Source organism: Python bivittatus, unplaced genomic scaffold (assembly GCF_059951505.1).
Source record: "Python bivittatus isolate LINGU-HERP-01145 unplaced genomic scaffold, Pbiv_v1 ctg000020_np1212, whole genome shotgun sequence".
NCBI classification, from domain to species: domain Eukaryota; kingdom Metazoa; phylum Chordata; class Lepidosauria; order Squamata; family Pythonidae; genus Python; species Python bivittatus.
The window spans coordinates 89,277,903-89,304,657 of NW_028277030.1; positions in this window are offsets into that span (position 1 = coordinate 89,277,903).

Sequence of the window (26,755 nt, forward strand, 5' to 3'; positions counted from 1 at the left end):
ACATGCATCAAACTAAGGGATGATGTAAGCAAGGATGACTACTCCCTTAACCCACACATCAGTTTGTACCTTGCTGGACAATATGCACAATTTCCTGACCTTTGGCAGGTCATAATGCAACAAAAGAATACAAATATCAGGGAAGGATATTTTCCAGACACACATAAATCTGAGCGTTAGATGCAGTCTTCCCAACCTAATGAACCCCAGGTATGTTGGGGGGCTACACAGATCTGGAATAAAGTCTGTGCAATGTGAGTAGCTGCTCATTAAACTGCTGTGAACAAAATCCAGCTTTTGGCATATGCATCAGAAAGGGCCACTTTTCCTCTAGACTAAGCCCCGTTGTGTGAATAGTTGCTCTATTTAGCTGACATTTAAAACATGCTCATGTTCTCTAAGTTGTGGAACTGCAGATAGTCTTCTCCCTTAAATTCTGGCATAATATTTGCCCCAACTGCTTGTGTGCATTTAACAGGGTCTTGATCTGCAGAAATAAACAAATGAAAATTTTCAAAAAAATAAATACATTTTTCTGATCATTACTGCACAAGAGTCAATGACAGGAGGAAGTTGGTAATTGTAACCCTTGACATTTGGCTCATGTTGCGCCCCTCTGTGCAATCCTCCTGTTTCCTCTCTGCAAACAGCAAAATAACGATTCATGGCTTTCTACTGAAAATGAGATCAATGCCATGGCCCTGCCTACTCTGAAATGCAAAGTGATTCATTAATCTCAGGGCTAGTTTGTGAATCTGAAGGAGGGAGGAAAGAGAAGATGAAGAAGGTAAAATATCAGCACTCAGCAAAACATCCTTCTCTTTCTCAGAAATGCAGGCATTCACTGCATGTTTGTTCTTGACTCATACAAGCAGAAGCCAAGAAAAATTGGGGGGAGGAAGGATGCTTCTCAAAGAATGTTCTTGTCCTAGGCTTAAACTTCCTTCTGGCAGCAGTAGCCTTACTCCCATTTCATGCACATTCATTCTCAAGAATGTACAAGGAATCAGGACCATATCAGCTTGCAAGCACAAGTGTGCGTATGTTGGCCATACAACGAGGGCCATGATAGAAGTATGGGTATATTCTCACGTACGCAAAGCCTGAGGGAAGGCTGTTAAAACCCGGTAGAGCACCGTCTCCCTCCCGTCTGCCTTCCTGCCCACAAACGCTGCTGCCATACTGGTATGCAAAAATCACCCAGCGGTGCTCAAGGGGGCAAAGGAGCCAGGAGCTGTTCTGTGCCACTGCTTCAGGGGGAGATGTGCACCTAGAGAGTGCTAGGAGTGCCAGCTTGTTTACCTCAGCCCAGAAGTCAGCTCTTACGGGCTCTTTAAATATGGACCAAAGCCAAGATGATTTCTTTGTTGAGTTTCACCAGGAAGCATGCAGTGAGGGCAGTTGGAAGCCACAGTTCTGCTGGGGCTGATTACAGGCTGCTGAGGAAAATTAGTTTCTTATATTGTGTGTGTGTGTGTCTGTGTGTGTGTACACAAACACACCAGTCCTTCCTTGTGTCAATGTAGAAATGCCCCCTCCCCATTCTCCCTTTATTTGGCACCAGGGGGCTTTCTCTAAGTTCTCCAAAAGCTGAGGGGAAATAAGCTAAAATACTAAATAAAGGGTTTGGAGGAGGAGGAGGAGGAGGTGAAGGAAGAGATGTCAAAGAGTGTAAAGGGAGCTGGAGTCACTCTGCTGGCAAATGAATGCAGCAGGGATGATGTCATTGGAACAGTTGGTGGAGAAAAGAGAAAAACAAGTCTGTGTGTGCTAATCCTGTTTGCTGCCCTAAAGGGAATGGAAAGCAGCCAAGGCAAGGAGTTCTGGGAAACCATATAAGGGTGCCAAACAAGCTTTGCCGCCAACATTAGGAACTGACATCTTTGTTCTTTGTAACTTGGCTGCCGGCCAGAGGCCTCATTTCAGCTCTGCAGCCTGATTACACTGGATGCCTGCCAGCTGAGTGCTCTGAGTTCCTTTTCTTCTTCAGGAGCTTTTTGCCAAACATGCCGCAGTTACCATGGCACTGGGGAGGAAAGTTTAAAATTATACCTAACATGCACACGCATATATGCACATTTGGGAAAGCAGCCAGGGAGTTTGGGTACACTGGAGTATTTTATCCAGATGTGCTCCTTTTTGTTTTCAGCTACACAATTTACAGATTTGTCCAAAAATGCATCCATGGCATTAAAGCAGAAAAGGGAGGGGAGGAGATACGTATGCGCGCGTGCGCGCACACACACACACACATCAAAGAGCCGCTGCAACAAACAGCTTCCTTCTCAGCTAAATTAATTTGAAACAATGGGGTTTCTAGTTAAAAGCTAACTTCTAGATTTTCTGACACAGCTCAGAGGTGAAAGAGTTATTTTGGAAATTGCCATAAAAGGTTGTTTAGGAAAGGGAACAGGGAGATATGATTGGCAGAAATGATACTATATGCCTGTGAAATTGCATAAGGCAACACTGCTATTTTATGAGGGGGTAGGATTCACACATTCATAACAAATGGCTTGATTAACTAGGAAAGGGCTGCCAGAACCTGAGTGGCCAATTTTATTTCTCACATAATAGGAGAGGTGTGGTCCATCTTTGCTTCCTTCCTTTCTTTTACCCAGAAAAAACATACCATAGTTTCAGTTTTTCAATAGGAAAAGTTCTTTGCTCAGGGATTTCAAATTGAGTTTGCAGCTATTTTTAACCAGCTATATTTTTCACCTGTTTAGAAAATAGATCATCTCCTGGGAGGTGGTAGGAATCTAGGAAAACCATTTCTCAAAGTGCATACAATCAGCATGTTTCTGCAGTCAAGGTTACGAGGATCTTTTTTGCCTCTTGCAAGATCCAGTTTTCCTGAAATTCAGCAACAGTCCAATGGTATCCCTGTCCCCTTCTGCCTTGCCTTAGAATTATTGGTATTAAATACACAGCATTATGTTTCCGTATATGCACACATCTCAGATCTAAAGTATACAAGGAACTGTTGCTGGGGAAGAGAAGAATGTGACCCATAATAACAATGGTCAGGAGAAGAAACATTTTAAAATCCTCCTGATTTCAGTGGAAGGGTTAAGTGCTTACATATCTCTTCCAATGACATCAGTGGGAAGCATGAAGACCCATTATGTACAGTGTAATAAGGTTGTAATAAGTTCCTCCCACTCCCAACTTCTGGAGCTGGTCCAGAAGGACACCATGGTCAATGGTTCTGAAAGCCACAGAGAGATCCATCTCCATCCAAAGCCCTCCAAATGTTATCAGCAAGCATGACCAATGCTGTCTCCCTACTGTATCCTGGCCTGAACCCGGACTGAAAAGGGTCCAGATAATCCACCTCATCCGAGAGCCCTCTGCAGCTGAGCACCAACTGCCCTCTCAAGAACCTTCCCTTTCTGAACAGTTATCCAACACTGTTGGGTTCAAGGATGTTCTTTTGAGCTGGGGGCACACCACCGCCTCCTTCAAGGCAGGTAGTGCCACCCCCTCCCACAAAGAGGCATTAACCACCACTTGGACCCAACCACACACCATCTCCTGGGAGGCCTTGACTAAGCAGGAGGGGCATGGGTCCAGCACAGAGGTGCCCAATCTCACAGCCATGAGGACACTGTCCACTTCTTCAGGATCAACCAACTTATCTCCTCCCAGGTAACAGGGCTCAGATGTGTCTCTGACGAATCACACTCTTGAAATTGTGAAAGTTGGAAGAAAATTACTTCTAACATGTGCATTTGTAAATCAGTTTTATGGTAAGTATTTAGAAGGCTGACACATTGCAGTGATTTTTTTCCCCTATTCAAAATTAAGAGAAGAAGGAAAAGCTTCTTTTGCAGAGCCTCAGTCCCAAAGAGTACTTGATCCAGAACAGAATCGTGAGTTAGTTTCCTGCTGAAAATTCTCCCTAGGCCCCATGATGTTCTTGTTCCCAAAGGTGCAGAGACAGTTAATAGAAAACATTTCTTTTATCTAACAGCCAGACATGTTAAAAGAACCTAGAGCACAACAAGGATGAAAATATTGGGAAGGCTTAGACAGATTCCAATTCCAATTCTCTTTTCTCTAAAACACAGTCCTGATCGCACCCACAGCAGATCATCTGACTTCATTTCCACAATAATAGGTGGCAAAGTGTTAACAGGTTTTACACAAATTTTACAGATTTTACACAAATTTTACAAATTAGACAGCATCAGAATGGTGGAAAATGCTTCTTTTACATTAGTATAGCTAATGACAACTTAAGTCTAGGCATTTAAGGCAATACTGTGAAAACAAGGCAGAAAATCTGCACTGTCAACATGCCATGTTAAAGTGCGAGTAGGGATGTGGCCTTAGGGAAAAGAAGTATCAGAAGGACTCAAGAGGCATCAATAAAGTGAACTGATAATATTGCCAATAATAAAATAATTTAAGTGGTTATCGGATTTCAAACAAACTCCCTGAATAATGGGAGGTATGATGAAAAAAAAGGAGAAGGGATGGAAAAGCATTAAGGTAAAATTCCAAAACATGTCTTTTACACACAACTCTGCTGAACAGCAAGTAGCCAGATGCATAGAAAAGAGATGCTTTGGTGCCCGTAATGGTTATGCAGAAGAAACAAAAGTTGGCAGGTGTTATTTGTCATGTCCTAATACTACAAGAGTAAGAAAACCTGCACCTGCCATAATCCCCTCTTCTCTGTGACTATTAAACACAAGAAGCTTTTTTTTTTTTTTTTTTTTGCACTTGGTCACTATCTCAAATATTCTGGGATAATTACTGAAGGACATTTTAGCTCCATTTCCCTTCGTGGAAAAGGGAGAGGTTATGCAATAAGTCTTTGCCCATTGCAAGGAAGGGAATACAGTTTTCCAGATTCTTAGGGCTACACAGCTTCCCTCCTATGCTGCTCCTGGCTGTTCCTGAAGCTGACTTTAAAAATCCTATTCCAGCTTGCAGTGGTTTGGCAATGGGTGGGTGCTCATTTGGACCTCAGCCACCACAGATTCTGCTTGAACGTTCCCCTGCTTCTTGCCCTTCCCTTCTGTGCAGAGAACACGAGCCTTGCTGGCTGGCCTCTGTGCTCGCTTTTTCCTTTTAGGGATTGTTCCATCCTCACTTGTCCCCATCCTTTTCCTTTGCTTTCCCAGAAGTGTGTACACATGGATGCCTTTCCACCCTCTTCTTGGATTGACACTGATGCAAACCCTTTCTTTTCTACCCTTCATTGTACTACCATTGCTTTGATGCTGTAATGATTAAAGCAAAGGGAACAGGTTGCCCCTTTGCTCCTTTGTTCCAGGGTAGGTCCATGGACATATTGTAGCAAGGTTCAGCTTCGTAGAAGCAAAGAAGCATTTGTTGAAACTTTGTACTTTCATTGCAAATTAAAGATTTAGTTGCAGTATTGGTTGGAACTTTAATCTGGGGGTGAGGGATAAAAAATTCTAAAAACAAAAAACCAAACCTCAAAGGAGTTAAAAATGGTAGCTGCTATCCAGCAGGAAGCATAGGAATCCAACAGGCCAAGAAAAAGTGGCTGCACAGAGCAGTGACCGTCCAGAGGAGGGAAGGGCATGCCAGGCACTGTGGCCAATCAAAACTGGGACTGCCACCAGATGAAAGGAAGCACTCCAGACCATCTGCTTGGAAGGGCTTAAGATGACTTAAAAATGTCAGGAAACAGTAGTTTTGAAGTGGAGAAAAGTTTCAAAACAAGGGTCGCTGCGTTTGCAAGGGGCTGAGAGTGGGTGGAGGATGATGTCATCTATTTCTGCACTCAAGAACGGTGGGTCGTCCATATTGCAATGAGGTGAGCAGAAAGTACAGATCTCCCCTTGGCTGAAATCAGCGCTTCCAGCTTATTTTACAATGTTCTGATCTTTGCCTTTGAAAAGAACTTGATGTGCAGCCATTATCTAATTTAGATTTTCCTCATTTCTTCCATCAGGAAAATCAAGGCAGTTTCCATGGCGTACGAAGGGGATCTCCCATTCAGGCATCCAGACCCATGAGGATGCCTTGATTTCTACAAAGTGGTTTTATCAGGTTTTGTCATGATGTGCCCTGCTGTTCTTCATGCTGGACAATGTGTCAATGGCTGGCTTTTGCATGATGTTTTGCACTTTGCAGGTCAGGTTGTTGTGTTAGCAACCATAGATGAAAAAAAGAAAAAAAACTGGCATCCAAAAAAATATACAGCTTGTATAATTAAATATTATACATAGGCACATTCCTGTTTTTTATGAGAAATGTAGCATTTGTTTTTCTTGCTTACAGGTCAATTAATCCTTCTCCCCACAAACTTGGTAATCTACTTCCGAAGACACCCCAGTATTTGATTGTTTTATAAATTCTTCTTAAGAAGTCAACCAAACAAATTTTTCATCATCTTCCTGGCAATTTCTATAGGTACAGCTATGTCCGGCACTATGATGTACCTGTCTGCCATGTTGGCTCTTCCAACATGAAGAGCCTGTCAGGAAAGAAAGCAGTGCCTCTATGAACTTCACAAACCCAACCGAGTATAAAAAATGACAAACCCAGATTCTTAATAACCAGCCACTCAGGACCGTCCCCCACTACACAGTTAAAGTGCTATCCGCTCATCACTGCGTCAGCAAAAAGATTGCGGGTGTAATGTTTGATGTCCCCACTGCCAGCACCTGGACTACCTCTGTTGCAGCTGTTCTGAGCCACTGCTGAATGTGGTGGTCCTGACTAGTGAGCGTGCCCACCGTTGTCGGCAACATGACTCCTTTGGTTTGGTGCTATTCTTCTTCAGTGTGCCACCAGTCAGCAGGGAAGATGTCCACCAATGGGGTGAGAGCACTCTGTCGGAGTTTCCCTAGGCTCGTTTATCTGCCCCTCTTCGCATACCCATAATGTAATTTGTTGGGTTCACATAGGGTGCTAAACCATAGTTATAAACCACACTGGCTATGTTTCACCTGACACAAAAAGCCAGAAACAGGAAAACCACAATGATATTAGTATGCTCTATAAATCCAGCCACTATATACCATGATCTGTATGCAGAATTTTGAATGGGCAAAGACTGTACAGTATTATAAAATGCATGACATGTATTATGCCAACTTGGAGTCACAAAATGGTGTGCAAACTTTGGAATTCTTCAGACAGGCAAGATAGTAAATAAACCAATTCAAAGAAGCTGGGGGAGGGAGGAAGTAGCTGGTTACCAAGGCATGAAATACATAGTGAATTATATTCAAATTAGATTCTTATCAAGTGCTGACATTTCAGGTTCCTTCCAGGTCCCCTTTTTTGCTTTGTTTTCCATTTTACTTGATACAGAGTTTCTGAGAACTGGAAAAGGGATACATTACTTTTTGACCTTGAGTTGACTCAGTAAAGGGATTGTTTTAATGAAGTACTATGATTTTTCTTACAGCCAATATGGTTATCTCCCCCCCCCCTTTTTTATGATTGTTGTGTTATGAAAGGCAGGTTGTATCACACTTTGTGATTCAATTAAAAATGGCAAAAAAGTATTTTCCTTTTGTCTTAGTAATAAAACCTGGGATCATTAATAAATATATGCATTATTATTTATTTTGAGGAATAGACACACTTCAAACCAGGGAGGGAGGAATCTTCTATTAACAAAAGGTAATTTAATAAGATGTTTCCTAACTTCAGACAAAGTACCCCCAAAAGCCCCATTACTACCTGAATACCATCTAAAAACTGTACCTCATTATAAATCTTGTTATACTCCAAAATGGATATAAATAGAGTGGTGGCACTACATTGGCAGGCCTCATATTTCTCTTGGTGCTTATTAAATGAGCCACTAAATTACAACGTCCTTTTTTATAATCATCTTCTCAGGAGCCAAGCATTTCATATGTTATGAAAGGGCTATTACAGCATGGGAAAATTAGCATGGGTGGTTTATTATGGAATAAGCACTTAGCTGCACATTAGTGTTAGAGGAGAGTGTGTTACAACAGAGAGAAAGTGGGCAATTTCATTATCCTTTCAACAATCTGTTACGGGAACCTGAAAGATCAACCAGAATTTTATATTGCGCTGATGGAAGACTTCCAAGAAGGAAATAATAATAATAATAATAATAATAATAATAATAATAATAATAATAATGTCAATTACAAAAGGCAGCTTTACATGGAACAGTTTGTATCCTGTGATGATACCTTTAATACCATCAGTCGACAACATCTGCCTATCCCAGGTCCTTGGGAAGGACTCGATAGGTGGATAAAAATGCCAAATCCAGTCTAAACATCTGGCTGACTGTGCAACCAACCGTGGTGGTGGTGGTGGTGGTGATGATGATGATGATGATGATGATAGCATTGACAAAATCACCATCTGTCAATTGCAAAAGGCAAGTTATATCCTGCAATGATACCTTTAACACCATCAAGCAACAACATCTGCCTATCCCAGGTCCTTGGGAAGGACTCGATAGGTGGATAAAAATGCCAAATCCAGTCTAAACATCTGGCTGACTGTGTGACTAACCATAATATGAGAGCCTCTCGGGACAACTCCAAATGATTCAAAAATCATAAATCAGACTCAGGAAAACTGTAAGTGAATTATATGATGATTTAACATTTTAATAATGCTATTCAACCTACTCTACAATTCTTCCTGTATTCTCTGATGTAGGTTGAAAAGTAGCAGCTTGGGAAGCTCTTTTATGCAGGCACCATTCAGTGCAACGTACCACAAATAATTCTGGAATATTGTCCTCCAATTAATTGATGTCTTGGGGATGATGATGGGATGGGATGGAAAATTGTAACTGAAGCTTAATCTTGACGAGACAGAGGAATTCCTGGTCAGTGGGGCTGCTATCCTGGGATTATAGGAAATTAATCCATTTTGGATTGTACAGAAAGGGCAAAGTACAGTTAACAGGAAAGAAATTCCACTGCTTTCAGGCCACCACTGAAAAGGCCCTATTTCTTGTGTACACAACTCTTAATCCAGCTACTCAAGAAGAAGTCCTGAAACAGATCTTAAGGTAAGGTCAGGATTGTATGAATAAAGGCAATCCTTCAACTAACCTCATCCCAAGCCATTTAGGGGCTGAAAAGTTAAGACCTTTGGATTTCATCCAGAAGTTTACTGTTAGCTTTTGCAGCTAATATAGAACTGTAGCTATCAGACTTCTTGGCCCTCACTCTCCTCTGATTTCTGGACTGGCCGTAAGTATCCAGAGCCTCTTCAAGGAGCTGATGAGAATCTGCAATTCATCAGAGACTTCTGGGGACAATGGTGTCTATGGCCCGATTCATCTCTATTTCAGGCAGAGAGAATGTATCTCCTGCCCTTGTTATTTCTAGATGGGATTACTACATATGAGATGGCCCATATAATGTGGCTGGAAACCTCTGACCCAGAATATAGTACCTAGAACATGGCCTTGGGCCAGTTCCTGGCAGCTTGTGACTCTCTTATTACAACAGCTGCATTGGCTTCCAGACAGTTTCCAGTACAATTCAAAATGCTTGCTCCTATTTTTTAAAGCAGAGGTATACAACTTTGATTAGGAGCTTTGACGGATGTGCAGGGATTTTAACTTGAAAAAATAGGCAGGACCAAGACAAAGACATTGGGGGGGAGCAGGCGGGAGGTGAGGACATGAACTACATTAAGTAAAACTGCATTGAATTGATTCAATATAGCCATGTTAAGAATGATAATTAGCTAGCAATTTTGGAATTGCTGTAAGATCACATTCTAAATGTTAGGTCCTGAGTTTCAGATAGAACAACTCTGCTTTAAGCAGTACATGGCTTAGGGCAGGATATCTTAAAGGACTATCATCTCCCATTGAATCAGGTAGGTGGTGTTAGGCCCTAGACTTAATGGTTTCATGAGGCAGCTCATAGTGTAGGCATTTGCTCACAATTTTTACCCTCATGGCACCTTCTTTTCATATCTTATCAGTAGCTGAAATGAAGACAGACTTCTCTGTGTTTGAACATAAGCTTCATGGAACTCCCTAGCTTGGAAGGCCCCTTTTGCCCCATCTGAGAGTATGTTACCTTGCAAAGATCTTACTTTGTTAAGATGTTTTTTAGCCTTCTGAAATTACTTTGTTGATAACTTAAAAATAAACTTGTCCTTGTTATCTACTGTAGCGTTGCCTTGCAAATTGCTATTTTTATAGATGAGATGTTGTTTTGAGACAATGCATTCATTATTTGCTGAAGATTAATTGGGTCTTCCCAGACTCCACTGGAGGAGGATCTAAAATCCACATTAACGGTGCCAGTAATTTTCACTAATTCCAATAGATAGACAGACAGACAGACAGACAGTTGCCTTCTCCAAATCAGTGTCCTACTTAGGCATGATGACTAGCATTCCTAAAATACCCAGCTAGGTGGAAATTCCACCATCTCAAAACATCTGGAGGGTACATAATTCAGAAGTTTTACATTTGGTTAGTTTCCGTTGAGCCCTGCTGGAATTCTGAAATCTATATAGTTTTCTTGACAACAATCTGAAAGAGGTTTGCCATTTCCTTCTTTGCTGTGAGATATTTTTGAACTTCCCAGCCTAGCCTGTAGCCCCAGTTTCCCTGGTAGTTTCCCATGTAAGTACCAATCAAGTACAACCATGATTAGGCCTTTAAATCAGCCAAGACAATATAGATAACTTAATGGGCAAAAGGTCCATTTTGTATATGTTTTATGCAAAATAAACAAATAAACAAAATTATTTAGTTCCTGTTCAGTTCAGGTTAAAAGGATCAGTTGTTAGTAATGGGAAGGATCCTCTTGCTATGGTCAGTTGAGCCACTTTCACTCAGACTGAACAGCTCAAATCTTTTAATTTGATTGTATTTGTGCAATTTATCCACTGCCTCAACCTAAGTGGTTTGATAACTAGTTAGTTATCATCTGTCTTGATATAAGATGATTTTCATCTCCCTTGATATAAGACAATTTTCATATTTCAACAATCCTTATCTAAATTTCATAGTCAACGCAATATACCTGTGTTTAAAACTGTGAACTTGGAACTTGATTTTTCTTTTTTTTCCTAAATTACGGAAGGTAGGAAGGAAGGAAGGAAGGAAGGAAGGAAGGAAGGAAGGAAGGAAGGAAGGAAGGAAGGAAGGAAGGAAGGAAGGAAGGAAGGAAGGAAGGAAGGAAAAGACAGACAGACCTATTGGTGCAGGTTTGCAGAGATAAATTAAACTGAACGTTTTATTCTGTTCAATTCTTTAAGATTCTAATTTATAAAGAGTAACTCCTGGGGCAGAATGGAATGTAGTTGATGGTGCTAATTATATTCTCACTGCTTAGGGCAAACTGGAGTCCTTAAAATGTAAACAGCAGCTTCAGAGAAAAGATTTAGTCATGACGGTTTCAGGCACTAGAAGTGTTTTAACTGTTAAACTGCTTAGAGTTCACCTTTTAAAAAAATAATAATAATTTACTTATTTATTTAGTTTAGACATACACAACAATCTTTAATCTTAAAGAAAAATAAATTTTTAAAAAATAAAAATACAAACCTAAGAAAGAAAAGAAAAAAAACTACCATATCTACCAATCTACATCTCAATGGTCACTGCTTTACTAATGAATTCACTACTATAATATCAACAATACAAAATATTATTGTAAGATATCACAAAATCTCTGCCATAATAACACATATTGCTGCATTCTTTGATTAGGAAAAAATATTGCCTTTTCCAAAACAGATAAATCACACATTTCCAACAACCAGTCCTTGACATCTGGAACAATATCACTTTTCCAGTTTCTCAGCATAATTCTTGTAGCCACCCCCCATGCCTAATACAATCATAAGTCCTGATAAACAGTCAAATTCCAAAGCTTAGGGTTCTCCTTGGCTAACAAAAATGTACATATTGGTTGCATTTATCAAATTAACATTACACACAACTTGTCCGATACTCAGTGCAGTACATACTTTTATCCCATCACTTTGTTTTGAGATCATACTTCTAGAACGTGTGCTTGCAACACGCTAACTTATATTCACTTCAAATATTATATTAGCTATTGCTCTGCTATAAACAGAGCAGGCCAATAGTTGCATCCCTAAAAGAACAGATCCCCACTGAGTATCCTAGGGAGGTAGATTAGTTGGAACCCTGAATATGTTTCCTTCCCTCCGTAACATTTTGTTGCAGCTCCCACTTGGCCTTGTAAAAGGAGTGATTGTCTCTTTAAATGTTCTAGTAGGCAATCTCCATGCAGTTTCTACGAACGGTGAGCTGACTTGAATAATCTCTGAAAACTAAAGGCCGTCAGTACTATACTTTCCGTGCTTTGAAGCAATGAAAGATGATGTAAAAGGGCAAACCAAGCAGCCTTAAATAAATGGAAGAAAACTCCTACTGTCCAATGCTTGGCATCAGCCTCTTGGCCTAGTAAAATTCTTAAACAAATTAGGGATGTGCAAGCTGTGAAGTGCCCAGACGGAGCAGAAAAGGGAGGCGGCGGCTGGGGTCAGGTTCTGTAACTGCCAAAAGCCTACAGCTCATCTTGGCAGTCAAACGAGGCTGGTTATAAATTTCCTGTGGGTTAATGTACAGAATCTTCCAGCTAGCAAACACGATCATAAAAAACAAAGATGAAGGTCCCAGAGCTGCTGACCAGGAATTGCCTGAAAACAGCAAGCGCCTGCCAGCTGCACGTCTGGAAAACCAACACTATATCATGGTGGAATCAGCAGTAGCCAAGTTTGAAGTGTACAGAAAACCACTGGCTTTGCCCCTTCTGCTGAGCCAAAAACCTAATCCTCATGAACAATTCGCCTACATGTAATATGATGACGCCCAGCAGTCTAGTCATCTGTGCCCAGATACCTCCTCCCTCAAGGGAATGTATGTGATGACTGGCTGGTACTCTTCAGTCCTGCCTGCTTTTGAGACATCTCCAGGCTGTAGGACTTCTCATAACTAATTGTATCCTTCCATTTCTCAGCAGGGACATTCATCCTGTGCAGCTAAATCAGAAGGTTACCTAGCAACGAGCAGAACTCTTGAATGTGCCAAGAGGAAAAAGGCATTAAAGGGAAAAAATTCTGAGAGAGTCATCGGGAAACAAGGTCAACATTTGCTTTAGGCCATCCCGGTCTGAGACTTTTCAGGTCTTGGCCTGTAATTTCCATCATTCCTAACCAGCACAAGCAGCTGGGATGACATAATCTAACACATCTGGAGGGTACCAGGTTGGAGGAGGCAGCATTTTTCCCTTTTCCATGCAATATTGGCTGCGTTCCTCATAACATTTCACTTCCATCCCCGTCTTTGCAGCATTTCTGTAGCAAACGTGGAACCATATTCCCAGAAAGTAGTGCTAGTCATGAAGAAAACAGGGAAACAGGTGGCATCATCTAGTCCCCTCTCACGTTGCCCACCTAGCAGGTGGCACCTGTCAGTTGGGCTGTTTCTGAACATGGGTTCAACACGTGCACCCAAAAAGGCTGATTGACTGATCCCAGGAGCAGAAGAGCATGGGATGAAATGGGAGGGAGTGATCAATAACAATTGAGCTCTGCCCACACCAAGTATTGCAAGGGAACAGCAGAGCTGGCAGTGAGTTCAGTTCTGTCATCATGGCCAGCAGCATGCAGAAATAGCTTGTGGACTGCATGAAGCTGGAATGGAGTGAAAAAATAGTGCCACCACCCTCCCCTGCCCCCTGCCAAGTGATAAAAACAGTAAAATGTATGGCCATGCAAATCCCCTTTTAACCGAAGCAGAAGAAAACATGTAATCCACACAATAGTGACTGAACTGGCAACATACTAGTTGCAGAATGCAGCTCTCTTTCCCAGTTTAAATCAGCTTTCTGTGCTTGAGAGAGCACTAGTCCTGTTCTGTAAATACAAGTCTAGTGCTCTTTCAAAGGAGCACTACATCCGTGTTCATAAAGAGCCTGTGTAAGTGCTTCAGAAAGCTCCAGTCATGCTTTACGTGGGCAGATGGCTCTGCAGAAGCCAGGTGTCCAGTCTGTCCTACAGCCCAAGCCAAAATGGCCAGAGAGGGCAGTCCCTAGCCAGCAAAAGGTGGAGGGCATGCCCACAGCATTCCAGATGGGCCAGTAGGAGCTGGGCAGATGCCATCCTTGAGCGTGTTAGTAATCCACATTGTTAGTGAAGTGTGCTAGATGAGATCCATCACCAAAATCAGATCAAAAGGAGAAGGAAAACACTGCTTTAAAACTGGAATAGCTAAAGATGTCTTTAAGCAGCCTCAGCTGTGGGTCAGGGATGAGATGAAGGCAATGCCATGAGGACCTGACATAGGTTCATGGCACATTTGAGGGGACATGAAGGTGAGCCCTCTGAAATGCTGGAGCTCTTTGGAGTTGAGGGGACACGGCATTTCAACAGGTGAGGGAATTTTTGCCTCACCTCAGGCTCACTCCCAGTTCTTGATCTTCAGACACCCTACCACTTCTGCTAATGCTGTCACCATCCCATCTTCACTTTACTAGCCTAGGCAAGCAAGAAAGGGTGAGATTGAGAAGATTCTGTCACTTTCACTGTTTTTCAGGGGATGAATGAAAGGAGAAAACCACCAGATTGCTTAATTTTTCATTGTTTCCTTTCTTTTCCTCTTGTGTAGAATGTGGGCTAAGTGGATGAATGTCATTGTGGGGCCTGAAACTCAGGACAGGATGGCGATTTTCATTCTTTCTTTTCCATGTTTCTGAATTGGCAGAAGTGAAGAAAATCACAGACTGTTTTTGAACAATTTTTAAAGGAATGTTTAAAAACAATGATGACATGGAAGTCCCTTAGACTGGAAAGCCACTGCCAGTCAAAATGACAATACTAGACTACATAGACATGAACTTTACAAAGCAGATTGCTATGAGAGCTGGGCTGCCTTTTAGCAGGAATCTGGCAATAGACTGTTTCCAAAACAATAACAGCTTTACTTTAGTTGGTGGAGGTTGGAAAAACAGTAGTCACAGATCTCCATTGTCTCTTTTTAAATTTTTTTAATAGCTGAAATTCTGCAAGATGGCCAGACTTCCCAAGAGCTCTGTCTTTTCACATATGATCTTGTGATACTTGGGCAATGTTTAATTTTTTCATCAAAAAAGAAAATGAAGAAAGTATATACTGATGCCTGCAACATCCTGCAAAATTGCAGTTGCTTACTCCTGTTACCATAGGTTTCTTGTATCTTTCATCAGAACTCCCCCTCCACCACCAAAATTGATCATGCTGTACAAGAAGGAGAGCCGAAAATACAACCTTGATGAAATTTTAGCTAGTGTTTGCACACCCTCATGACAATAATGTAGTATCATTTGCAGACAGTAGCTGCTCCATTCAATGAGAGACACAGTCTCAGAGTTGATGGATATCTTCAAAGAGGGCTCGGTTGAATGTTCATGATTCTGTTGCCATGGGAATATTCACAGGCTAGCCATAGCTCTGAGGAGTGAAAAGGTCCAGAAAAACCATCCACACACAAACAAAAAGTGTACTCTGGTGGCACATTGCTTGAGTGGAGTCACAAACAAGTCAATCTTGGGGGAGGAAAATCCCCCAAAGCTGAGATTTATGGCATTAGTTGTGGCTGTGGGTGTTCCTGCCTTGCTTTTCTCTCTCTCTCTCTCTCTCTCTCTCTCTCAGACAAGCCTGTCTGGCATTACATCCTAAATTTAACAAAATGGTAATAAATTGCTGAAGAGGGATTGATTTTTCCAACAGACATTGTCATAGCTACTACAGGGGAATCTGTGCGACATATTTGCAACTGCTTTCTCCAAGATCTAATGGATTAGTACATAGGTTACATGAAGGTCTCCTTTTACAGCATGTGTAGAAAGATCTTTACTGTCCAGACCACTGAAAGTTCATCCAATACATTGCAGTCATGCATTGATGATTACAAAATCTTGCCAAGTACATATTGCAATGAGATACTCTTGGTTCTTCCATTTTGTTTGCAGCGATTGCTTTGATAAATTTGGCCATCCTAGGGTTTATTTGTGGCTGTCTTCAAATAAATGCCTGGGGCAAATCTGAAGAAACAGATATCAGGCTGATAGGTAGGTATCAATCACAAAGGAGTTTCTTTTGTGAGAAGGAACAATACAGGCACCATGTAACAGTGACTTCTGTGATTTGTGCTATCACAGTAGCCACATAGATAAGCCATTTATGGAATCCTACTCATGAGCCCTAAGCATAACAGGATAAAGCACTATCTATCAGAAATTTCCCATTGATTATTTGGGGAATATGTAAGGTAAAGCAATAAAAACACCCTAAAGTACAGACCAGCTTCTGGTGACTAAATGGACAAATCCATGTTATTTTCTTGGCAGCAATACCAAAATGACTTACCACTGTCTTCTTCTGGGGTGGTTTCCTAACTTTCCAATCTAGTTTACAAACCCTGGGATTTCTTTTTGTCATCCAAATACTGAGCAGGTTTGATCTTGCTTAGCTTTTTAAAATCAGCCAATTTTAGGCAGGAATGCGTCCTTTTTAATATGTATCTACCTATGAGCTGTCACCATGGTAAATAATGTCAAGATTCCAATAAATAAGAGCCATCAGAACAGTATAAATTGCATTAATGTATTGGACACCTTATTGCCGAATCTGGATTCTTTTTAAGGCATATATTACTTAGCATTAAAACGAATCTCTTTTTCTGTTCTTTTTGAATGTCTATATATACTTATATCGAGACTTAAATGAATAAGAATTTTCTATTTTATGCTCAGCTCTATTAATATATGTCCAATAACAAAACAAAATCTATTTGTGATCCAAAAATTTACCAATGAGAGTTGATTTACCAACAATTATATATCTAGTTTGATCAAGCTATCTTTATGATGGAAGTTGTGATGACAGAAGAATTGCTGTTTATTCTAGTATGTGTGTCAAATTTAATTTCTGACATACCCATCTTAGAAGATGTCAGAGTTGAAAAGACTGTTCCTGACATGTACAAAATTACTACCAGTCAATAACAAGCAAGTGATAGTCTGCATGACTGTAAGGCAGCTTCTTACGAATATGTTACAATGAAATCTGAAATTATATCAGTGGTGCTGTAGTGGTTTAAAAAGCAAGCACAGGGTTAGAGTTCAGCATGTTAAACTAAATCTTGATAGATCTAGACTGAAATCCCCACTCAGCCATGCAGTTGATGGAACTACCTTTTACTAATTTCACAGGGATGTGACTCTTTTTTCTTTTTGCGAAAATAAATTACCATGTTCTGCATTTGCAAAGTTCATTGATGATTCCATTGACTTTTCAACAGTTATCAGATTTTGGATTTCACTGATTATGTTCACAAGATTATGTCAGAACTCAGCTGCACCCATAGGGCAGTTGTGGCTGTTCTAGTCTTTACAGTACTGAAGAATGCTCTACATAAATCATGTAGCCAGAGGCTTTTCTGAGGCCAAATGCATATACAGATAGTCCTTGGTTAACGACTGCCCTGTTTAGCGATCGTTCAAACTTACAACAGTGCTGAAAAAGTAGTTTTATGACAGGTCCTTGAACTTATGGCCGTCACAGCATCCTCGCGGTTATGTGATTGCCATTCAAGTGCTTCACAACCAACGCACATTTATGACAGTCACAGCATTCTACGGTTACGTGATTGCCATTTGCAAGTTTCACAGCCAGCTTTCCACAAGCAAAGTCAATGGAGAAGCAGGGAGCAAGTTGCAAGTCACAGTCGTATGATGTCGCACTTAACTGCAACGGAACTGACATTGTAAGTCCGGCATGGTCATGTGATGATTCGCTTAATGACTACATTGCTTAACAATGCAGTTGCCAGTCCCAACTGCAGTTGTTAAGTGAGGACTACCTGTAACTCTAGCCCAGTGACTGATTATTTGCATGAAAAGTCAATATGAAAGAGTATGACTGTGAGCAAAGAAATGATAGAAGAACTGGGAACTTAATTATTCCCTTGTATGTCATCTTCCTTCTCCAGGCTGCCCTAAGGACTTTGTCTCCATTGCTTTCAAATGATTTCATTGAGATAAAAACCTTGAAAACAGAAGTTGAGAGCACTGAAATAATGGGCAAGGAAGAAGTTCAGTTTCCTCTTGTTATTTTTTTTTTCTCCATTCCAAATCATATTCTCCTGAGCCAACTTTTCATGCTGAAAAAGAAAAACAGAAAATAACAGTTATAGGTGTGCATTGGAAATTCCATGATGTTTGGGGACATAAGGAACTCCTGAAAGGAAGTTTACCAAAGGCTGCAAAAATATCACCATCCCATCAGTTTGAGAAGGAATGACTTTATCTCAAGTCTTTGCAGTGTCTCTAGGCTAACTTTTCTTCCTTATGCCCAAGGGAGATAAAAAGACATGTTGGTTTTTTCACAAGAATGTGCAAGTGATCTGCCATAGTCTTCTTCTAGCAGGTCTAGCATACAGCTTTGGAAATTCCTAGTTGTCCAATCTTGTTTAGCTTCTTGAGACCCAAGAAGGTCAATACAGTGCTGCCAGGCAGTTGAGTCTTAAAAGGTAGGTAGAATTTCAATTAAAATAACAATCTCATCAACCCTGTAATATGTTAAACACGATAAAACATTTGGCTGGCCCGAATTAGGTATTCATCCAACTAGTAAGTTTGAAGAACATTGTTGAGATTGCTTCATTTACTTTCACATTTAAGCCAATGAAAAACATATTCTGCCCCTAAAAGTTTGACAGGATGAAGCATTGCACTGAGGAATTGCAGAACATGAACTTCAGAGCAACTGGCAAATGCAGACTTCCTCCTCCAAGCCACTCAGTGTTGATCCATCAAAGGAAAACATTTTTCAACTAACATCTGGATCCTGTAATAATACATGCATTTGTTATTAATTCATAAAAGCAGGAAAGTATGGCCTATGCCATTTAAAGATACAACCAGAATCTTGGCTGTGTCTCCGATTTAGCCCATTACAACCAAGAGGAAGGCTTTTGTCTCAGAGTTCAAATGTACATGCCTTTATTTAACTTGGCTTTGATTTCAGGTTCAATATTTTTACACAGAGCTATGCTTACTGGTTTTTAAGATACTTGTTTCTTTCCAATTGTCATGTGCCTTGGAATATAAGAACAAAAGAAGATGCAAACATTACTGAATACAAAGTAAACAGATCAAAACTACTTTTCTAGTAAAACCCCTTCACAGCTATTGCTGCGCAGGTGTTCACAGGCTAAATTGACTCTACTCAAATTAAAGTGAAAATGTGAAGTTTAATTGTTTATTCATATTTCAGAAGTAATTTCTGCTGATATTAAAGGACCTTCACTCCCTAATCTGGGAGCACATTCATGGATAAGCAACCCTCTTACCGTCTGCTTCTAAGCATGTTTACTCTCTAGAGAAGGTCCCACAAAAATCTGTAAGATTTATAACGAGAAGTGTGTATAGAACTTCAACTTTGTGTGTTAAATGGTTTGTTGGTTTGAGCTTCATAATTATTCCCCATAGTGGAAGATAAGTATTTACCTTACTGAAAGGTGGAAAAGCAGGGCTGTAGACACCCATTTTTCCAAATCTGTCCAAATAGCTTATAGTCACTAAGATAGAATTTGAAGTCAGGACTTTCTAATGAAACCACCATATGTCTGACTTGCTCTCAAGCCTCCTGCCTCATACAGCAGGAGAAAGCTCTTTAGGGACACATCCCGATAACTGGTTTAATATGCTGTCCTCCAGTCCATGAGGCTGCACAAAATGTGCCAGCACAACTTTGTTCTGCCTAAAAAGCTGGGCCGTATTCCACATTGGGAAAGAGACTGGTGAGAGGTGCTGCCTTAATAGTTTGCTGCAGGGCAAATTAAGGTACAACAAGGTGAATTTTCTGGCCGGTGCAAAAAATGTTCACCAATTTATTTATTTATATTTCAAATTTGTTACCGCCCATCTCACTGTGGAGTGACTCTAGGCAGTTTACAGTAAAAACAGAATAAACATTAATTAAAATAGATAAATATTAATTTATTAATTAAAATATGCTAAAAAATTGCTTTTCTTAATGTGTGCTAATGTTGGCAAAGATGCAGATTCTTATGGTTGGCTAAAGCTGTGAGTTTCACCATGTCAGAACCTGTTGAGGGAATCCCAGTAACGGAGATGCCTTTGAGGACTGCTTGGAAACTATAATTGGCCCAAATGCAGCAGCCCATGATGATTATTACAAACATATTATTCTTATTTTGCAGGCCCTGCATTGTTTAGATTTCTGGATGCAATTCAGATTGCTAGTTCTGTCTCTTAAGGTCCTATATGCCTTAGTACCTAGGTTTCTTCAGGACTTCTCCAATCTGTCCAAGGAACTCCTTCCAGGAGAAGTTGCTCATGATACCCCAGTTCCATGAGATGAGGGGGACTGAAACCAGCAAAGTGCTGATTTTCAGCGCTGGTGCCTAAACTGTGACACAGACTTCCTCTAAAAGCTATACTGGCCCCCTAGGTAATGGCCTTCCAGAAAGTGGTGAAGACCTTACAGTTCCCAGTCTATATGACCAAAGTGTGCTTGGCTGAGAATTCTGGAAGTTGAGGTTACCAGGTTAAAGTAGGCTGTCATATGCTTATTGGCTTACATTGCCTCTAAAGAAATGAGATAGAAATATTCTGAAAGGGAAAGTTCTTCCTCTCAATAAAAGAATCTGGGAAATGAAATTCTGAAATAGAAAGTCATATCATTATAATGATAGCAGGATTAATTAAATAATTACCAGTTTTTTTATTAAAAAAAATATCCACAACTTCCAATCTATGCTTTCTGTGGCTATTTCCCCTTTGGTGACTTACAGTGACTTCATAGCATCACCCAATCATTACCCAGTCATTGCTAAAGCCTGTCCTCATTGCTGTTATTTTGGCACAACACTAGTTAGCTTACTTGAGATGCTGTAGTGAAGAAATAAGCTATAGTACAATTGAAAGCCACAATACTATTGTGTATCATGAATTTGGGGAGGAAGAAGATTATAAATACTTTGAAACAACCCTTTAGCTAACCAGTTGTTACCTTCTTAGGCCACTGTTTGGCATAACTATAAATTGAGATCCAACTTCTATCTTAATAAAAGCATACGTATGATAGCTGGCTTTGTTATCTATGCTTTCCAAATCAGTTATGAATTTCTCCTGGAAAACATGCTTAACTCTACCTGGGGACACATTTTGTAAAACTATGTTGCTGGACATTCATTTCATATACATACATACAGTATATATTTTAGAGAGGGCAAAACGTCACTAGAGCAATTTCCGCAATAGCAAAATCTGAGTGCCATGATCAGCAGTTAGTGAAATCATCTAATTGTGCATAGGGTGCTAAAAAAGCTGGTCAGTTTTGGTGTGTGTTCTAGTTGAACTACACAGTGTTAATAATGAGTCCAACATGAGCCAAGGCTAAGGGTTACCTTCAGTGCCAAAGGACAGAAGAATATGAATGACACCAAGGTGTTGGTTCTTATCAGCTCCTCCAAGCATATCTCTCGTCTACATAAGAACAAGCTGTCTGATGCAACCCCCTAGTCCTTCTTGCCAAGCCAGCAAAACTACAAGAGCTGGATATGTGTCTATTTTCTTTCCCTTAAGCATGTTCATTTCCAACCTGATTTTACAGCCCTAAGGGTAAAACATGCAAATGTTTTGCCTTTATGTTTGAAAATGGAAATAGTTTGGAAACTGCTGGCCGAGCCTTACTTTTGACATAGATTTTCACCACTTTTGGGGGGGAGGATAAGTATTCCTCATCACAAATGCTGCCATGTCCCAAATTCCATGAATGTGTAACGATGGCACCAATTTTTATATAGGGTTCAACCAAACAGGAACAGTGAAGTGTTTAAAAAAAAGGCATGCTGGGGAAATTACCCTTAAAATAGCAAATGCAATGCAGCATCAGGTGATGTACAAATGAATTCCCAAATCCTACGTTCACATATAGGCTGATGGGATTTAAATCTAGCCCCAAAAAAAGAAATATGAGAAGAGCTCAGTGAAGAGTTGACTCTAAGACTGGCTATTGTGTAGAGAAGAAATGCAACACTAAGATTGTTAGAAAAGGAATTAAATTAAAAGTGACAAAATTGTGACTGGAATATTATGAAGATTAAGGAAAGTTTATTGAAACTCAACAGCTTCAACCTGCTGTAATTTTGACAACATTTAAACTTTTGCATTTGACTATGGCAAGGAGAAATTTTACTCTAAGATATGAAGAATTCTAACACCAACCATTATAAGTGAGGCAAGCATTCAAGCAGGGCAAGATCAATCACTTAGAATTTTGGTTTAGCCTGGTAGAGCCATTTCATACCAATTCTGAAAGAATTACATAGATGACATATTCTACCTTTCACTCTAGGTGAAATAAACTTCAGCTCCTCAGAATTACCAGCTGTAGTGTTTTTGGCTTCAGCAATGATCAAGGTTTAGTAATTTTATGAATTAAACCAAACTATATTTACTGAATCACTCAAAGAACTCTTCCTGCAAGTAGGTTATGGTCTGTTTACATTCTTGAATTCCTACACCAACCCCTGGCCCCCTTTCAGAGTCCATAGAGAACAGCCTTAGAATCACCAAGGACTAAATTGAAACCTGGTGTGAATCCTGGTCTAACGTTAGACCAGAATATTACACCAGACAGCATTTTCTTTGTCTATGTGACCATCATTTATAGCAGCTGAACTTCAACATGTCTGGAGGGCTCCAAGTTGGGGAAGATGAATCTATTTGCTTCTAAACCTAATTCAGAGTGCTGGTATTTTAAAAGTCCCAAACAGCTGAGAAGCAATTCCTTCCCTAAAAGTTATGTCTAAGCATTAAGATCTTCAAATAAGGCCACTGTCCAAATCCTTTTGGCAGAAGTGCCTTAATCTATCTATCTATCTATCTATCTATCTATCTATCTATCTATCTATCTATCTATCTATCTATCTATCTGGAGAAAGGTTTTTTTCTGGTGGCATTCCAACTTTGGAATATCCCACCTCTCTACCCCACCCCTCACCAAAGTTTAATTGGCCCAACGTTACAGTCTTTATCAAGACAGAACCTGTTAGGCTCAGGCATTTAAAATTGCTGAATTACTCCTTTAATACTTTTTTTGACTTTCAGTTTCTACAGTACTGCTGTTTCTTTAAGCTGAATTGTATTTGCTGTTATAATTGTTTGTGTCTTTGTTGCAATGCCCTGGAAGAGCACTTTCAAAATCATATAAATGAATAAAATGAGATAATCACACTCTGCATGAAGAGATAATTATCCAACCTCTAATGTAGATGGGGGATTATGTTACATTAGACCATTAGCATTTGTTGTCTATATACTAGTTAAGTCATCCCTGAATACAAGAACAATTTAGGGGACTCCTAGGCTTAGTACATCAACAACTTGGCATCTTGGCAAGATAGAGTTAAAATTTGAGCCAGTACCTCAAGGTAACATGGTGAATTCATGAATAAAGGTAATATTCCATGAGGACATTTCCCCTCCCACCCCCTCCCCTATTAAAGTATTTTTAAATTGTTGTTTCAAGCTTTCCTTGCCATAGAAAACTTGTCAGAGGATTTTTAAAATATGTGAAGTGTGTGCATGTGTGCGTGTGCCTGCACAAATTTTCCATTTTCTGTTAATCTTGTATTTCCCAAAATAATATTTCTGTTTGCCTTGGCACTCTTGACTCACTTAGAATAGGATCCTTTGGGGTGTAGGATTTTTTTCCTTCTAAATCTCATTAAAAAGAATCAGCCTCTGTAACATTTTCCAGTAGTACTTACTGCTAAGCAATTTCCTTTTGAAATCTTCCCAGTTTAGTGACTTAGTAAAATGACAGGGGCCCAGTTAAAGTCTCACTTATGCCTCTGTAAATCTGTAAAAATATGGTATGTTTGGGAAATTATAAATTGGATCCAAGCCTTCCTTCACAGGACTAATTCTCTCAGGAATGTATTTCAGGTTGGAGAAAGTGGATTCCTTAGAACATTTTCATTAATTAGATGATCTAGAATAATGTATAAAATGTCATACTGGGTCATCTAATTCTCCATCCAATCCACTATCCTGCCCCGAACTATGACTGGCCTCAGTTATGTCCATTAGATTTAACAGCATTAATGTACTTTTAGAAAAAGTAGTATATAATTTAATAATTAATGTGTGCAAGCCTGGATCAATGTCATGATGGTCCCTTAGGGTCGCCCCACTAATTCTCCAAATAAACACATAAATGCACACACCCATTGTTTCAAACTGGATATGTTACTACCCAATCATAGCAGCAATTCATGAAGGACAGGAGACCAAAGATTGGGTTAAAAAATTACAGAGCTTTAGCGCTGCTCCTGGATCACTGCCTTATCCCATTGGTCACATGGTCCCATTCTCTTTATATGGAAGATCCAATTTTCTTCTGGCTTGGCTGCACTTCAGCTCAGCTGAAATTATGAAACTTCCTTTCATAAGATTCATGAGTTTGATAGGGCTTGAGAATAGACCATATCTATATTGATCGGAATTTGTATCCATACTAATCCTCATCTGCCAACCTGGTGGGTCTTTCCTGTCCTCACAGCTTCAACATCTCCAGAGTTCCACAGAGTAACCACACCTATGTATGGTTTTTCAGGCAGTGAAAAATATAAGATTTTTTTTAATTGGAGTTTTCTATCTTTTCCATATGTATTTATCATTACCTATACGCTCTCATGGTAAAAATGGTTTCCAGATCTGTAAACTTTAATTAGATGTTGATTACTACTCTTGGGTTATGACTAATTGGTCCAAGGTTATGCCAACACTTCTGGCCCTTCAGTTCTACCCTTGAGTGCCCTCTACTGTTTTGTAGGAACACTTGAGTAAGAGTTTTCACAGATAAGGCACACTTTATGTGCTGATGGTGCAGGTGTTTAAACAAGTTAAAGAAAAAACCCTCTTTAATTTCAGCTGTTGGGGGTTTTTTTTCCAAAACACCCTGGGGAATGGAAAGTCAATAGGAAGACACAAATCAGTAGGAAAATAAATGCTATTTTCAGCTTTTTGAAATGGTATTGCTAACAAAAAACAGAGAAAGCATGGCCATAGAATTGTTCTTAATGGAGCCCTTTTGAGACGAGATAACAGTGTTTTCTCTCTTGCTGTTGTGTGCATTTTCACTCTGTCTTTGTCCAGCTGGGCTTAGTGATTAAGGTCTGGGTGTGCAATTGTGTATTTGTTCCACCAGATACTGAACGCTGTTTGCTTTGAACAATGCAACGTTGTTCTCTCTCTCTCTTTTTTTCTTTCTTTCTTTCAAGAATGGAAGAAGCATTGCAGTCCCTGGGAGAAGGGTGGGGAGAGGGGAATAGAATCAGCCATATTAGGAAAATATCAGAAGTAAAAACCTGTTTTCTATCAGCAAGTTGCAATGTTACAGAATGATAACAAGCACACCTGGTTTTCTTAATTTCGTCTGCTAACAAGGCTTTAAGAAAGTCAGTTTACTAATATACAGGATGGTATGTGAGACTACATGAATTTCCTTTATTTCCTTTCAACTTTTCATCTGACCAGGTGAGTATGGATAGTTCACCTAGGACACAATCCCACAGGAAGAATTTAGATTCAGGCTCTGCCATATTTAGGACACCCAGCAGCACCATCTGTATATTTTATGGCATGTGTCTCTCAAGCCCCAAAGTGCAGCACTTGGAATTGCAGGGATGCCTACTCATTCTTCCCAGTATCACGATCAGCTAGTTACTAGATTTCCAGCTTTCCATTATTGTCAAGTAAGCAAGCAGTCTGGCTGCTTCCAGCCAGCTGATTACTATGTCACTGCTATTCAGCTGCTAAGAGTAGCAGAAAACCAACTATCTGAATGAGAGGCATAAAGAGTATGTGATGTGCGTGTTTATGTGTATATGTATAAAGGATGCCCATCACACGCAACCCCTGATCTAGCTACATGGCTGCTGGAGACCAAATGATTGTCCATCTTTGTTTAAAGCAACATGATAAAGGGAAGCAATTCAACAGCTGGAAAATCTCTGGTGCAGCTGTTAGAAGCAGGGAGAACGTAGCAAGAGAAAAAATAACAATTCTATCTATGCATCGACCTTCGGTTTTGCTAACATTCGGGTTTTGGAATGCTTTTTGGTTCACTGAGGAAGTAGCCTCAGTACGTGTCTATGTATGCATCTGTGTATGTTGAGGGGTATGTGATAGTTCATAGCAAAAGCCCCAAGTCCCCATCAACCAGGGCTGGTCCGTTAATCACTGTGGAAGATGCAGATCCAGATTTGCATTCTTTTGCATGGGTTGATCTTTCCCCTTCATAGATGCAAATGAGGTAGCCTTTGGGCACCAGAACTCCATTAAGATGCCTGTACATCCTTGGATCCAGAGTCCTGTTAATGAGGAAAGGTTTGCAAAATGGAGTAAGTTTGTTGCTGAACTTCAAGACTGTAACCACCAATTTAAATAGTCACAGAGAAACTAAACATACTTCTAGAAAGAGGACATAAGCACGAATTAAAAATTCCAGAGGGGTAATGAAGGGAAAGTTTCAAAGAGCTTCCTTTCAAAGGTCACTGGATGATGGTATCACTTTCTAGCAGTTCACAAAGTTCACTCAGTGCCTGTTCAACTGCATTTTTGCTCTCCCAGAAGATGTTCTACCTGATCTGGCCTCCACTTTCTAGGGCTTGCAGGTGGTGTTATCTGTGCTGCTTTGCAAAAATCTGTGGGCCTGTCTTGTCCTTCAGATATGCGGGAGT